This window comes from Nicotiana tabacum, chromosome 1 (genome assembly GCF_000715075.1).
Source record: "Nicotiana tabacum cultivar K326 chromosome 1, ASM71507v2, whole genome shotgun sequence".
NCBI classification, from domain to species: Eukaryota; Viridiplantae; Streptophyta; class Magnoliopsida; order Solanales; family Solanaceae; genus Nicotiana; species Nicotiana tabacum.
The window spans coordinates 104,525,003-104,541,795 of NC_134080.1; the positions used below are offsets into that span (position 1 = coordinate 104,525,003).

At 39.7% G+C, this 16,793-nt stretch overlaps 1 long non-coding RNA gene across 1 annotated transcript; it reads right to left on the reverse strand.

Moving 5' to 3' along the window:
• Positions 1–12,424: 12,424 nt before the first annotated feature.
• LOC107804221 (uncharacterized) lies at positions 12,425–13,576 on the reverse strand. The gene is made up of 2 exons (XR_001652219.2): positions 13,255–13,576; positions 12,425–12,936 (listed from the first exon to the last, which is right to left on the reverse strand). It is a non-coding gene; the product is annotated as an uncharacterized LOC107804221 (long non-coding RNA).
• Between the last annotated feature and the right edge of the window lie 3,217 nt (positions 13,577–16,793).

The following is a 16,793-nucleotide window of genomic DNA, read 5'->3' on the forward strand; positions in this document are numbered from 1 at the left end:
CGCCACGCCACTCGATTCTCGGAACACTCGGTATAGCCAAAGTGACTGTCTTAGCATGATAGTCTAGAATAGCACGGCATGGAGATAGCCAATCCATGCCCAAAATGACATCAAAATCTACCATGCTCAATAGCAATAGATCCACTCGGGTCTCCAAACCCCCAATAGTCACCACACATGACCGGTACACACGGTCTACAACAATAGTATCGCCCACTAGGGTAGATACATGAACAGGTAAAGCAAGAAACTCATAGGGCGTACCCAAATAACGAGCAAAGTATGATGACACATAAGAAAAGGTGGAACCGGGATCAAACAATACAGAGGCATCTTTGTGGCAGACTGAAACAATACCTGTAATGACAGCATCTAAAGCAATAGCATCTGGCCTGCCAGGAAGTGCATAGAAACGGGCCTGACCGCCCCCTGATCGACCTCCCCCTCTAGGGCGACCCCTGGCTGCCTGACCTCCACCCCTAGCTGGCTGGGCGGGTGGTGAAGTAACTGGAGCAGAAGTCGAGGGCTGACCCCTTTGCTGATACTGACCATCGCGAAGTCGAGGACACTCCCTCCGCATATGCCCGAACTCTCCACACTCATAGCAACTCCCGGGTGCTGGAAACTGGGACTGAAGGGAACCCCTCGTGCCAGAGTGGATAGCTGATGCACTCGTCTTGGAAGAACCCTAAGTAGATGGAGCACGAGACGAACTCTATGCTGGAAGAGCGCTGAGAGATGGCTGACTATGCTGAGAACCCTGATAACCACGACCAGAAGATCCACCTCGGTACTTAGGTCGAGCTGACTGAGCGGGCCTAAAAGAATGACCCCAACCCTGCTGGAACTGGCCCCTCAAAGAAGCGCCACTGAAACTGCCAGAACCTCGAGGCCTCTTGGCCTCCCTCTCCTCTCTTTCCTGACGGCGAGCCGTCTCAATATCACGAGCAATATCAACTGCATGCTCGAAAGAAATACCCAGAACTCTCTCTCGAGTCATCAAAATACGAAGGTGATAATTAAGACCATCCACGAACCTCTTAATCCTCTCCCGATCAGTCGGAACTATCCATGAGGCATAACGAGACAACTCAGAAAGTTTCGCCTCATACTGAGACACAGTCATATCTCCTTGGCGAAGCCACTCAAACTATCTACGCAGCTCCTCCCTCTGAGACTACGGTATCCACTTCTCCAAGAAGAGAGTGGAGAACTCTTGCCAAGTCAAAAGTGCTGCACCTGCCGGCCTACGCCGCTCATACGCCTCCCACCAAGTGAAGGTCGTTCCAGTAAACTGAAATGTAGTAAAAGCCACACCGCTGGACTCAAGAATTCCTGTTGTCCGAAGCATATGCTAACACTTGTCGAGAAAACCCTGGGCATCCTCGCCCTGAGCACCACTGAAAGAAAGAGGCTGAAGTCTACTGAACCTCTCGAGACGACGTTGCTCATTGTCCGGCATAGCTGGTACTACGAACTCCCGAACTGGCACCACTGGCTGAACTGGAGGTGCCTCTGGAGTTTGTAATCCCTGCACTACCTGCTCAGGTGTGCGAGCAGCGGGGGTCTGATTGCCTCCCCCAGTCTGCGAAGTAGCTGCTGCTGTGGTGGCTGAAACTGCCTGAGCCAGGCCTGTGCAAACTGACAAGATCTGTGCCAAGGCCTCCTGAAGACCTGGAACCACGATAGGCACAGCTGGTGCCTGAACTGGTGCTGCTGGAGCATCCATAGCTGGAGCCTGATCCGGAGCCGGGGCAGCTGGTGGGTCAACAAGTGCTACCCTCACTGTTCTGCCTCTGCCACGTCCACGACCGCGTCCATGGCCTCTGGTGGCCTCAGTGGGTGGCACTGGTGGTCGTTCACCTCGTTCGGTAGCGCGAGTCCTCACCATCTGCGAGAGAATCGAATAAGAGAAGTTTAGCATTCGGATCAACAAGTTCGCACGATAGGAGTTTCAAGAATGTGGAATTTTCCTAACAGGTTCTGCAGCCTCCCGAGGATAAGTACAGACGTCTCCGTACCGATCCGCGAGACTCTACTAAACCGGCTCAAGACTCGCGAGACCTAGTAACCTAGGCTCTGATACCAACTTGTCACGACCCCAATCTCCGGTCGTGATGACGCCCAACACGATGCTAGGCAAGCCCGACCAATTCATTACTCACAATCCCTTATGTAGAATTCATTACCAATTAATAGGATTAATGCCAGATTAACATGAGTATAACTCTGTAGTAATATATAAACAGTACGGAAAAAATCCATAAAATATCACTATAGATCCCACCGATCTGGTGTCACGAGCCAAGAGCCTCTAATACAAGTCTGTGTAGCAACCTATACATAGAGTTGTCTAGAATGCGGCAAATAAAGAGGATAAGGGGAGAAATCGGGTCCTGCGGACGCCATGCAGCTACCTCGATGACTCCGGAATAAGCTGAACAACAGCAGAAGGCTCAAATCCGGGATACCTGTATCTGCACACATAGTGCAGGGAGTAAAGTGAGTACTCCAACTCAGTGAGTAATAGCAATAAATAATGACTGACGGAAAGAAAACTCGTAAAAACACTACGCAGTTCTATATTTAAACGGTGAGAATATCAAAAATAGCAACTGAATGAAGAAGTCAGTTAAAAGTCCTTTGAACCAGTATTCATTTCATTTACTCCTCATAATAACCGAATTCATATTTGTACTGCTGCGTCATGCAGCCCGACTCTTAGAGTACTCAATCTCATTGTCTCGCATTCTCTCTCACTATGCTCAAGGCTTAACACACTTAATCACTTAGCGTTGTATAATACCCGTTGCAGCGTGCAGCCCGATCCACACATATATATATAGTCGACTGCGCTCACTAGGGGTGTGCAGACTCCAGAGGGGCTCCTTCAGCCCAATCGCTATACTACTGCGGCGTGCAGTCCGACCCATATAATATACTATTGTGGCGTGCAGTCCGATCCATATAATATACTACTACGGCGTGCAGTCCGATCCATATAATATACTACTGCGGCGTGCAGCCCGATCCATAGCATATCAAATACCCTCACAATGGGGTTCTCGACCCCTCTCAGTCAATATAGACTTGGCCTCTCGGGCACACTAAGATAAGACGGGGTTCTCAACCCCCACGTTACTCTTATTAGGATTTAACAATTTCTAAAGCTAGTTCATATTATGTTTACCAGTTAAGAACATGACTGAGGGTATGATTTCGACAAAGAAAGTGAGGTCAACCAATACAAATGCCCCCTAAGGGTTCTACAGATCGTCACAAGGCCCCAAACATGGCAACTAGCCCATAATATAATGATATTAATTATGTCTCAGTCAAAAATGCAGTAGAGTCATCAAATGGGATGGACCGAGTCCAAATCCCCAGTAGTAACAGACCCCACACTCATCATACAGCGTGTGTCTCATCTCATCATAGCACCACGTTGTGCAAATCCGGGGTTTCAAACCCTCAGAACATCATTTATAACCATTACTCACCTCAAGCATGCCGAAATCCTAGCTCGCTACTCCTTTGCCTTGCAAATCAACCTCCTCGAGCGTCGAATCTGGTCAAAACCACAAGTAATACGTTACAATAGGCTAAGGGAATACAACCCAATCGAAAAGACTCAAAAATTATCGAAAATCACGAAGTTGGCAAAACCCGAGCCCCGGGCCCACTTCTAAAAAAATCAGAAAATTTATATCACCGGATTCCTTATCTCGCCACGAGTCTATACATATCAACTTTACCAAAATCCGAGCTCAAATGCTCCCTCAAACCCCACATTTCTATTTCAAAAGTCAAGCCCTAATTCTTCCCCTTTTAATCAAATTTTCATGAATTTAGATGTTGAATCTACAATTAAATGATATTTTTTTTAGGTCACAAGACTCACCTCTAATCAATCCCAGTCGAAACCCTCTTTAATCCTCGTCCAAAAGCTCTCAAGGATGTTCAAAAATGGAGGAAATGGGTATGGGTTCACGGATGAAATATTTTTAACATTCTGCCCGGATCACTGTAGCTAACTCTATGTGATCACAACAAGCCCTTGCGATCGCATAGACCAAAATCTGCAACTCCAGAATTAACCCTATGCGATCACATCCTATCCTCTGCGATCGCATAGCACAATGATTTTAGCCTATGCGATCGCACACCTGCTCCTGCGATCGCATTAAACAAATTTTCACGAAAATCTCGGATTAGCTTTACACTGTGCGATCGCAACACTACCAAACAGCCCCGAAAATCCTTCTATGCGATCGCAACCCTTGCTATGCGATCGCATAGAGCAAAATTGCTCTGCACTGACTGCTGCATTTCTGCAGCATTTACCAACTTTAAAAATTCCCGTTAGCCATCCGAAATCACCCCGAGGCCCCCGGGACCTCAACCAAAAGTGTCAACCCGTCCTAAAACATCATTCAAACTTGTTCCAATCATCAAAACACCACAAACAACCCCAAAACCATCAAATTACATCGGATTTAAGCCTAAATTTCTTAAAAACTTCCGAAATACGCATTTGATCAAAAACCCAACCAACACACTTCCGAATGATCTGAATTTTTGCACACACATCCAAAATCATCTAACGAAGCTAATGCAACTCTCGGAATTCCATTCCGACCCACGTATCAAAATCTCACCTACCAACCGGAATTCGCCAAAATACTAACTTCGCCAATTCAAGCTTAATTCAACTCCGGACCTCTAAAATCAATTCCGATCACACTCCTAAGCCACATATCAACCCCCGAAGCTAACCAAATCACCGAAAATTACATCCGAGCCCTCTAACTCAATAGTCATTATCCGGTTGACTTTTCCAAAACAAGCCTCCCTTAAAGAGACTAAGTGTCTTATTTCCTATCAAAACCAATCCGATTTAACTCTAACACACCGAATATCGATAACGAAACATGAAGAAGCATAAAATGGGAGAAACGAGGCAGTAACTTACGTGACGACGGGCCGGGTCATCACACTGAGAAACCTGCAACATTTTTCTAAGTCTGAAACCCTCCGAAACATATCCGAATCACACCCGAGCCCTTGGGGTTCCTAACCAAACACACGTACTAACTCAACAACTTCATACGAACTTATCCATGCGATCAAATCGCCAAAATAACCTCAAAAACAATGAATCAAACCTCAAAATCAAAGGATTTTTCTCAAACTTCATAAAACATCAACTTAGCAATTTAGGTCTGAATCACGTCAAACGGACTCCGTTTTTAACCAAATTTTATAGAAATGACTTAAACCATATATAAGACCTGACCGGGCACCGAAACCAAAATACGGGCCCGATACCATCACTTTCTAATCAGATTTCATTTCAAAATTCCTTAAACATTTTTGGAAAACAATTTTACTTAAAAATTCATTTCTCGGGCTTGAAACCTTGGAATTCGATTTCGTGCATACGCCCAAGTCCCATATTTTCCTACGGACCCTCCGGGACCGTCAAATCACGAGTCCGGATCTATTTACCCAAAATGTTGACCGAAGTTAAATTTATTCATTTTAAACTCAAATTTCATCATTTTCACAGAATTTCATATTTAAGCTTTCTGGCTACGCGCCCGGATTGCGCACGCAAATCGAGGCGACTCTAAATGAGGTTTTCAAGGCCTCGGAAGCACAGAATGCAATTAAAAACAAGTGATGACCCTTTGGGTCGTCACACTGCGTAAGCGATGCTATGGTTTGTACAGTTTTACGGGTGATTAATATAAAAGTGATTAATTACCAAAAAAACATATTCTCAAAAAGAGAACATGTTAGTTTAACAAAAGAAATAATTATACACAAAATGTAATTAAAAATACTTATAGTAATGTATATGATACTTATGTTAATGTATATTGTTCGCAAATAAGGTTAGATACAAAGCTTGTACTAAATATAGAATTATTATTTCAACTTAAAATTAATGTGTAAGATACAAAACGAAATTTTAATTGATTCTTTCTCAAAAACAAAAACCTACCATAACTGAATTATACACAAATTTAAGTAAAGATACTTATAGCTATAATATATTTGTTTTCTTAATGAAAATTGCATCCCTCTTTGTGTACGTCCAACATATTCTCAAAAAGAGAATATTTTTAGTTTAAAAAAGAATAAATTATATACAAATTTTAATTAAAAATATTTATAGTAATTTATATGATACCTATATTAATGTATATTATTCGCAAATAATGTCAGATACAAAGCTTGTACTAAATATAGAATTATTATTTCAACTTAAAATTAATGTGTAAGATACAAAACGAAATTTTAATTGATTCTTTCTCAAAAAAGATACCTACCATAACTGAATTATATACAAATTTAAGTAAAGATACCTATAGCTATAATATATTTGTTTGCTTAATGAAAATTGCATCCCTCTTTGTGTACGTCCAACATATTCTCAAAAATAAAACATTTTTAGTTTAAAAAAGAATAAATTATACACAAAATTTAATTAAAAATATTTATAGTAATGTATATGATACCTATATTAATGTATATTGTTCGCAAATAAGGTCAGATACAAAGCTTGTACTAAATATAGAATTATTATTTCAACTTAAAATTAATGTGCAAGATACAAAACGAAATTTTAGTTGATTCTTTCTCAAAAAAGGATACCTACCGTAACTGAATTATATACAAATTTAAGTAAAGATACCTATAGCTATAATATATTTGTTTACTCAATGAAAGTTGCATCCCTCTTTGTGTACGTCCAACATATTCTCAAAAAAAGAACATTTTTAGTGTAAATGTTCAAATAATTGGCTTTGATTTATTAAAGAATGAAATTCAATTTAAAGAAAATCTTGGACTACTACTTTCATTAAATAATTTTCCATTTATAATTCAAATTTTTTTGTTGTCTTAAAATTGCCAAGTGGTTTCATTTTAGCTTGCCACTTGGCTTAACCACATTACAAACTACTCTCCTTTTAATATAACTAGCATATATACCCGCGCGATGCGCGAAGAATATTTATTGTTTTCACACTAAATTCTACTTGCAACAAATATTACTCTAAAATAGTGGGCCAAGAATGAAAATTTATGAATTTATATTTGCTAATATTTTCTCCCTTTTAATAACAGAGATTTATATATATATATTATTTTTATACCATCATTTTAATTTACATTATCATTCATAATGAGAACTTTTTCATGCAATCAAAACTTTTCACATGCTTTTGATAGTTTCGATATACTGTTTTATTATTTTGTTCGTGTGGCTATTTCATCATTAGTTTATGTTATAACTATTAGCTCAAATAGTTAAAACACCTATTCTATTAGAATCACGATATAATATATAATGAATAATCACATCTTGACCCTCTATTATTTTGTCAACGTGCCAATAAAATATCCAAACTTTCAAAAGTAATTTTCATGTTTCAATTGCATTCAACGTGCCAATAAGCATAGTTAAAATTTTATAACATATGCTTCATTTGTATTCAATCTTACCTTCTATTTTTCTTCTTTTAATTGTTATTGATATTTATTATTTATTAGTTTTGGTTGCATATACTAAATCAATAAATACAAATATTTTGAAAATATTGATCTATATATCTATCTATATATAAAAACAAAGACATGCATGTAATCATAATAATCATGTATCACCAAAAATAAAATGATAATTGTCATGCATATAAGTTAGTATTCCAAAGAGAAAAAAATGCAAACAAAATAATAACACAAATAACTTTAAATTTGCGTAGTGCTCTTGAGAATGAATAATGCCAAAAAACAATTCTTGTACATTCATAATATATTTAGTCAATCCTTAAACGGGTGATTTGGTAAAGCTTCTTTATATATTTCGGTTCTCCATTGTACTTGTTCATTTTTCAACTATTATTTCGCATTTGTAAGATACTTGTATGCATCGTATTTATGAAAACCTCAGCTTCCTCAGATACATTTGTAACAAAAGACAAATGTAATGTTAAATACAAATAATAAAATAATAACAACAACAACAACAATAATAATAATAATAAGTTTAATCAATTATGAATATATACCTTGATAACCTAGTAAAACTTCTTTTTGGATTTCAAGTTCCCTATCACACTTGATCATTTTGTATTTGTGAAATATTTCTATACATCATATCTATGGATCTTCAGCTTCCTTAGTTACATCTACAACAAAAAAACAAATGTAATGTTAATTGGAAAGCACAATAAAATAATAATAGTAAAACCAAAAAATTGGGAAAAAAAATAAGTTACGACTTTAAATTAAAATTACTATAAGTAAAATAAGATTAAAGGAGCCCTTCTAAATTTTTATTTGTGTGTGTGTTAAGTGTACCTTCTTGCTTCACCATCTCAAACCTTAGCATAGTATTCATTGCTTGGAGAACACTTTGGTAAGTTATACTGATCATAACTCATGAGGAAGATATTTTTTTCCGAAGAATTGAAAAGTGAAATTCAAAAGAAGAAAGATATAAAACTTTATTTCTTTTTGGTAGTGAAATTTATAGGAGACCAACAATTTATTCTAATAGATTGAACAAACGATACACCAAAATAAAATAACAATTGTCTTAAATCGTACCTTCGCAGTAGCAGGCCATATAAGCTCATCGCAAACTACATGGCTTGACAAACAAATATTGCTTGTGCTATTTTCTAGTACAAAACTATAAAAGCATAGAATATTAGTCTAACCAAAAAAGCTTTTCAAATACTAAATTAGTTTGAAGAGATCATAATTTTATTAACATAAATCATTCAGAGTAGAAAAAAAAAGAAAAATTGAGAGACTAACCTAAAGGTTCATATAGTATTGCAGGGTTAGAATCCGAATATATAGTATTCTACCTAGGTCTATTGTAACGACCCAAAGGGGTCATCACCTGTTTTCTTATCCATTATGTGCTTCCGAGGCATTGAAAACCTCATTTAGAGTCGCTTCGATTTGCATGCGCAGTCCGGGCGCGTAGCCGGAAAGCTTAAATATGAAATTCTGTGAAAAATGCTAAGTTTTGATATTAAAATGAATAAAATTTGACTTCGGTCAATATTTTGGGTAAACGAACCCGGCCCTATGATTTGACGATCTCGGAGGGTCCGTAGGAAAATATGGGACTTGGGCGTATGCCCGAAATCAGATTCTGAGGTCCCAAGCCCGAGAAATGAAATTTTGAGTAAAATTGTTTACTGAAATTGTTAAGGAAAATTGAAATGAAAATTGATTAGAACGTGTTGGTATCGGGCACATATTTTGGTTCTGGCGCCTGGTACAGGTCTTATATATGATTTAAGAGGTTTCTGTAAAGTTTGGTTAAAATTGGACGTCGTTTGACGTGTTTCGGACTTGAATTCCTAAATTTGAACTTGATGGAGTTTTTGAAAATTTCATTGATCTTGAGGTTTAATTCGATGTTCATGATGTTATTTTGGCGATTTGATTACACGAATATGTTCGTAGAATGTTTTTGAGGTTGTGTATATACTTGGGTTAGAGTTTCGAGGGCTCGGGTGAGTTTCGAATAGGTTCCGGGATGCTGTAGGCTTAAAAGATCAGATGTTGCAGGTTCAGGAAAATATTGCAAGCCTCTGAACCCTTTAGCGCGGCCCGCGAGGAATCGTGTACGGCCGAGGTCGCCTTTGCGTGGTCCGTAGTGGGTGCTGTGCGGCCGCAGTCAGCTTTGTGCGGTCCGCGCGGGGCAAAGATCCGCAGGTCTTCAGGAGGGGCCAGCGTGGCCGCGGTCAGCTTAGCGCGGTCCGCGGTGGGGGCTTCAGAGAGATATAAATTCACGTGAATTTCAGTTATTTTTACACTTTTCAAAACCCCAAAACGTACGAGGCGATTTTCCAAACAACGTTTCTTCTCCAAAACGATTAGTAAGTGATTTCTAACTCATTTTCTTCACTTCGTAACATCAAATCAAAGATTTTCATGGGGAAATTGAGTGTTTTGGGTAGAACCTAGGTTTTCTAAAATTGGGGATTTGGACCTTAATTTGGGGTCCGATTTCAAAATAAATTATACATTTGGATTCATGGGGGAATGGGTAAACGGGTTTTGGTCCGAACCTCGGGTTTCGACCATGTGGGTTCGGGGGTGATTTTGACTTTTTTAGTAAAACGTTGGGAAAACTCATTTTCATGCATTGGGGTTGATTCATTTAGCACCTATTGATGTAATTAAGTAACTTATGACTAGATTCGAGCGGATTGGTGGTGGAATCAAGAGGTAAAGCTATAATTGAGACTTGAGTGGTGTTCAAGGCATCGAGGTAAGTGTTTGGTTTAACCTTAGTTTGAGGGATTAGGAGTGGAGTCATATTTGCTACTTGCTTCTTGTTGAGTACGACGTATAGGCATGGTGACGAGTATCTATACGTTGGTATCGAGCATGGTCGTGAGTCTTAAATTGAAAGTGGTTGTGTTCTTAAATGACATTTCAGATGCTTTTAATTAATGATCTTCTATATTGCGCAAAGAATTATTCTATCCTCGCAGATCTTATTTATGTTTGAGCATTTTCATTATTTGGGCTGAGTACAAGCTAAGTTAAGATTGGTTATAGCTGATTCTCCCTTGCCGGGATGATTGTTTCGATATCTTTGTTCCCTTGCCGGGAAACTATTATATTGCTTTTGTTCCCTCGCCAGGAGGTTATTACATCGCTTATATTCCCTTGCCGGGATTTCTTGTAATTGTGTGATGAAATGGGAGCGGGTGGTATGCCTACCACAAGATATATTATGAAATGGGAGCTGGGTGGTACGCCTACCACAAGATATTATGAAATGAGAGCGGGTGGTACGCCTATCACAAGATATAATGAAATAGGAGTGTCACACCTCCTTTTTACCACCCCGAGGGTATATAAGGAAGTTTTTCCAATTTAAGTGACATTATTCGAAATGAGATTATTTTATTTAATCAGAGTCACCACTTGGGATAGATTATGGTGTCCCAAGTCACCGCTTTATTTTAAATCCCAAATCGAGGAAATTTCGACTTTCCTTTTGATGTCTGCTAACCAGAAATTCTAGATAAGGAATTCTGTTAAACTTGGAGAAGGTGTTAGGCATTTTCGGGTTCCGTGGTTCTAGCACGGTCGCTTAGCAATCTTGGCTTAAATTGTTTAACTACTCATTTTTAGGACCTATGTGCAATTATCTTTTTACCCTCTTTTAATCACTTTTGATTTATTCGTAATTAAAGAATTGAGTTACGCGAACGTATACTCTTTTCCTTTGACGCATTAAAATCATGTCACGCGAACGTGTCCACAATTAATAACACTTTGTTTATTTTATTAAGAAAAGTGTGGTTGAAGTTGCGCGAACGCATCCCTCGAGTTACTTTTTTTTTTAGAATTAAATTTGCAATTATGTTATACGAACGCATACATAATTACAATAATAGTCTAAATCGAGCCTAAAGCAAACTACGAGTATTTATGTTTTATTTTTTTTTTAAAAATAATCGTATCATGCGAACGTGTACATAATCACGATAATAATATTCAAATCCTTGTCATGTTTGGAGCCGCCTAATTGTCTAAGAATACAAGTGGCACTACAAATACAAGAGATTCACTACAAAATGCTCGACTTAAATATTCTTGCACTAGGAATTGTGGAACCGCTAGTTTAAAGTGGGAGTAACCTTTACCTGCTAGCTAATTCACAAGCAGAGTATAAGTCCGACTTGCAAAGAATGCCCGCACAACTTTCACTAGCCAACTTGAGGAAAGAAAACAAGAGACCATTGAAACAGATATGTAATTATTCTTTTTAATCCAAAAGTATTATATTATAATATCAGATTTGGTCTTTGGATTATATAGTGTTAATGTTCTTCTAGGCAAATCCTACTGATTATAACATGAAATTAAACCATTATCAGGTGGAGAAAATATAACATGAAATGTAGCACTTCACGAATCCTTTTCAAAAATTACACCCAGCACTCGAAATGAATATGGGTCTGCTACATTCCTTTATTTCTTTGATTTTCGATGTGACCCAACAGTCAACTTCAGTAGTCTACGAGCAGATTGTCAAACAACACAAACTGAGCATGGACAAAATTAAACAGAAATCCTATTAAGAGTTCTCTACAATCAACATGGAAAAATGCACAAAGATAAAGAAGGCCAAAATGACGCCTAAAAGAGACCTGTCTTCTTAACCAAAAAAACAACAACCAACACATACGCATAAGAACACAAACCCCAGCACCTACGGAGCAGCTCAAAACTTAGCAGAAAATGCAGCAACATAGATAAAAAAACTGCCCTGTTTCTCACCCCCACCACAAGCCAGCCTAACAAATATAGCGAAAATGAGCCAAGAAACCAATGAAACAGTCCCCTTTGCGGACAAAATTGAAGAAAACACTTCTCGAATCACAGTACACTTTTAAATCAGTAGTCATGATAGCTTGAGACTTAATGAAAGGTATACATTCTGCAGTAAAGGAAACTCAGAAAAAATACAGCAACTTGACTCCCCAAAACAAATAGGAACCAAAATTCCTTCTCACAATGGTTGATCAGTAAAACAAAACTCGCTGCTTCATGCTTGCACTCAAATCTCGACCTAGTAAAACTCTAACACTTGACTCCAGAAATCATTTTAATATAGATCTGTTTAAGTTCATGTTAACATACTATCACAAGCATTCAGCAAGCCAAACCAGAAATCAACAACTTTATTCAAATAGAAAATGAATACAACAGTGTTGAAACATACCTATTAGTAAAAATAACCGAAAATAGCAAACGAAATTCCGAAACAGAAGAAAGAACTCAGCAGCAGTAACGAAAGCTCGACCAGTCAGCCCACCAGATCGAAATTTCAACCAAAAATTCGGACAAAAATCCAACCAGTGCCAAAGTTCAGAATCCCAGCTACAGACATTAACTTGAAGTTTAATCCAAAAACTTCCCAAAAAATCAAGATTAAAAAACCAAAGCTAGATAAATGTCTGTTTTCGGTCACTTTGTTTTTGGTTTTTCTCTTAAAAAAAATGCAATAAACTCAAAACAAGGATGAACTCAGAGCACACATTTTTTTTAATGTTTTTTTTTCTAAAAAAGAAACTGAAGAAGAAGGACTTGAAGAAAAATGACTATTAAAAAAACTGAAAATCTCGACTAAGCTTTAAGATCTTTTTTTTTTAGATTTTTCTCCTCTGATTTTTCTATCCCTTCTCAAAGAAAGCTTACCTCATATATATATAGCCCTCAAAATTTCGAATCTTCTGCCCCGAATTCAAAAATCCTCACGTTTGTTTTGAACAATTTTTGGGACAAATGGAAGGCATGGATCGATTTACATCTATCCACGGCCCCCATTAGTCCAGCAAATCGTCCTTTTGAATCCGAAATTGTAGAATTCTGAGAGAATATCGTACTCCTCTGACAAATCTGTTGGGGAATAGAGGTGACGTGGAGAGGGAACCGTTTTGAGTGAGCTCGCTCGAACTCAGGCGAGTCGAGATCGAACTCAGTAGAGAAGAAGAACATTGGAGCCGCCTCTGACTTTGTCTTCTAGGGTTAGGGTTCAAAAATGGGGAGAAATTATAATATAGATTTATAGTAAGAGGGGAAATGGGTTGATCCGGCGGGTCAACCCGGTTGTGTTGGGGCGAACCGGTGGGAGAAAGGTTTTTTTTTGGGCTGCAATTAAGTTGCATAGGGGGGAGGGGGGACTTCTTGGGCCGAAATGTGTGTTGAAAAATGGCCCAATTCCAAAAATGGACTCCTTTCCAATTCTCCCTTTATTTCCTTTTCTTTTAATCTTTCTTCTATTTTTAATTAGAAATCTTAAAATTAAAAACAAATCCTAAATTATCTAAAAATGTAAATTGAGCTAATTAAAAATTGTAAACATTACTCAAATCTATATTAAAAGTGAAAAATCAATAAACTAAAATTAAAGACAAAAAATGTAAAAATGAGCTATTTTTGCTGATTTTCAAATTTTATAAAACAAGTAGTTACAGATTAAATCTAAAAGTGCAAAAATAAATCCTAAATGTAATGCATGATATTTTGGTATTTTATGATTCGAATAAAAATTACACAGGCAAGAAAATTGTAAACAATTAATAAGAATCTACAAAATTCCTAAAAAATGGCAAATAATAAAAAAATAAAATCTATTTTCTTAGATTTTGTAGGAGTATTTGATGTGAGGCAAAAATCACGTGCTCACAGGGAGCGGGTGGTACGCCTACCACGAGATATAATGAAATGAGAGCGGGTGGTACGCCTACCACGAGATATGAGAAATGGGATCGGGTTGCACGCTTGCAACAAGATGAAACCGAAAGTGAAAGTTGCCTTTATTTTCTTCATTTGTGATAGAAGTTATATTGCTAGCTTCCTTATTATTCCCTGTTATTTTCTTTTAACTGCTATCCTCGAAGCATGTTTCCCTTCCCCATCTTTAACTGCTTATTACTTGTTTACTTTTCCGCCATATATTGTATAACTGCACAGGTTTATTTGGAGTCTGGTCCTAGCTTCGTCACTACCTCGCCGGGGTTAGGCTAGACACTTACCAGTACATGGGTTCAGTTGTGCTGATACTACACTCTGTGCTCTTTTGCACAGATCCAGGTCTAGGATAGCAGCAGTAGCGCGGGAACCAGCCTTCAGTCCAGTGAGACACCGAGGTAGCCTTGCAGGCGTCCGTAGGCTCGGTGTCTCCTCTATCTTTTATTTCAGTCTGTTATCTCATGTATTCGAGACAAACAGCTTATATTTTTTTCAAACGGTTGTATTTAGTACTCTTAGAAGTTCGTGAGCAATGTGACACCAGTTCTTGGGTAGAGGCATATGTTTATTCTCGCATTATTGTTTCGTCTTCTTTAATTTAAGTCTTCCGCATAATTATTTAATTCCATTGATTTCATGTTATCACTGATAATTGTTAAAAGAAGTATTTGTTAATGAAGTAAGCAGTTAAGGATTGGCTTGCCTAGCTCACATTAGTTGGCGCCATCATAACTCCCGAGGGTGGGAAATCCGGGTCGTGACAAGTTGGTATCAGAGCTCTAGGTTACATAGGTCTCACAACTCACTGACAAGCTCGGTAGAGTCTGAGGGATCGGTACAAAGACGTCTGTATTTATCCCCCAGAGGCTACAGAGTTAGGAAAATCTCACATTTGTTCTTTCTTATCGTGCGGATTTGTTCCTCAAATGCTAATTGAACTTCTACTCTGTTCCTTGCAGATAGCGAGAACACGCGCTTCCTCATCTACCGCTCAGCAGCCCGAGCCCCCTGCAGCAGCTCCCACTAAGGGCAGAGGGCAAGGCCGAGGCCGTACTAGAGGCCGAGGTAGGGGCAGAGCTCAGCCCCGAGCAGCAGCACTAGTGGCGGAGCCTCAGGTTGATTTCGAGGAGGAGGTTCCGGCCCTAGTAGTTCCAGTGGGCCTAGCTCAGTTCCCAGAGGGGTTCATTGCCAACCCAATTCTTCAGGATGCTCTGGTCCAATTGGTGGGCCTCATGGAGAGTGTCACCCTAGCGGGTTTGCTTCCAGTAGCACCAGCCACTTCTCAGGATGGAAGAGGGGCTCAAACTCTCGCTACTCGCACTCTAGAGTAGGTAGCTCCCCAAATTCAGGTTCCAGCGGTTCAGCCAGCGGTGGCAGTTCAGCCGGGTGTAGTGGCTCAGACCGGCAATGGAGCGGCTATGTCTGCCGATGCTTTGTGGAGACTGGACAGATTCACCAAGCTTTTCACTACTACTTTCAGCGGACTTCTTCTGAGGATCCCCAGGATTTCCTATACAGCTGCCACGAAGTTCTAAGGAACATGGGCATTGTTGAGACCAATGGGGTTGATTTTGCTACCTTTCGACTGTCTGGATCCGCCAAGACTTGGTAGCGGGATTATTGCTTTGCTAGACCAGCTGGTTCACCATCTTTGACATGGGAGTAGTTTTCAGTGTTGTTTCTGGAAAAGTTTCTCCCCGTGACTCAGAGAGAGGCCTTCCGGAGGCAGTTTGAGCGCCTCCAGCAGGGTTCCATGATGGTCACCCAATATGAGACCAGGTTTATTAATCTAGATCGCCATGCTCTTGTCATACTTCCCACCAAGAGAGAGAGGGTGGGGAGGTTTATTGATGGTCTTATTTAGCCGATTCGTCTTCAGATGGACAAGGAGGTTGGGAGTGAGATCACATTTCGGGAGGCAGCCAATGTGGCCCGCCGAGTTGAGATGGTTCTGTCACAGGGAGGTGGTCATGGGTCGGATAAAAGGACCCGTCATTCGGGCAGATTCAGTGGTACCTCGTCTGGAGGTAGAGATTCAAATGGTAGAGGCCATCCTCCTAGGCCCTTTCAGTCAGCTCTTCAGGTCTCCCATGGTACTTCAGGTGGTCATGGTTCTCAGACGCACTATTCTAATCAGCAGTCTTACAGTGCACCGCCACTTCAGAGTTTCCAGGGTCGTCAGCCCCAGCAGCCGAGGGCTTATTTTACTTGTGGCGACATGAGGCACATTGCTAGGTATTGCCCTCGAGCGTCGAGCAGTTTTTTGCATCAGGGTTCTCGTGCTATAGTACAAGCACCAGGTGTTCCACAGCCTACCCAACCAGTTAGAGGTGGGGGTAGAGGTGCTAGAGGTGGAGGTAGAGGTCCTAGAGGTGGAGCTCAGGCCGCCAGAGGTGGAGGCCATCCAGCAGCAGACCATCCCAGAGAGGTAGTTCAGGGGCCCAGCCCCGATGCTACGACCTTCTAGCTAGGCCCGAGGCTGA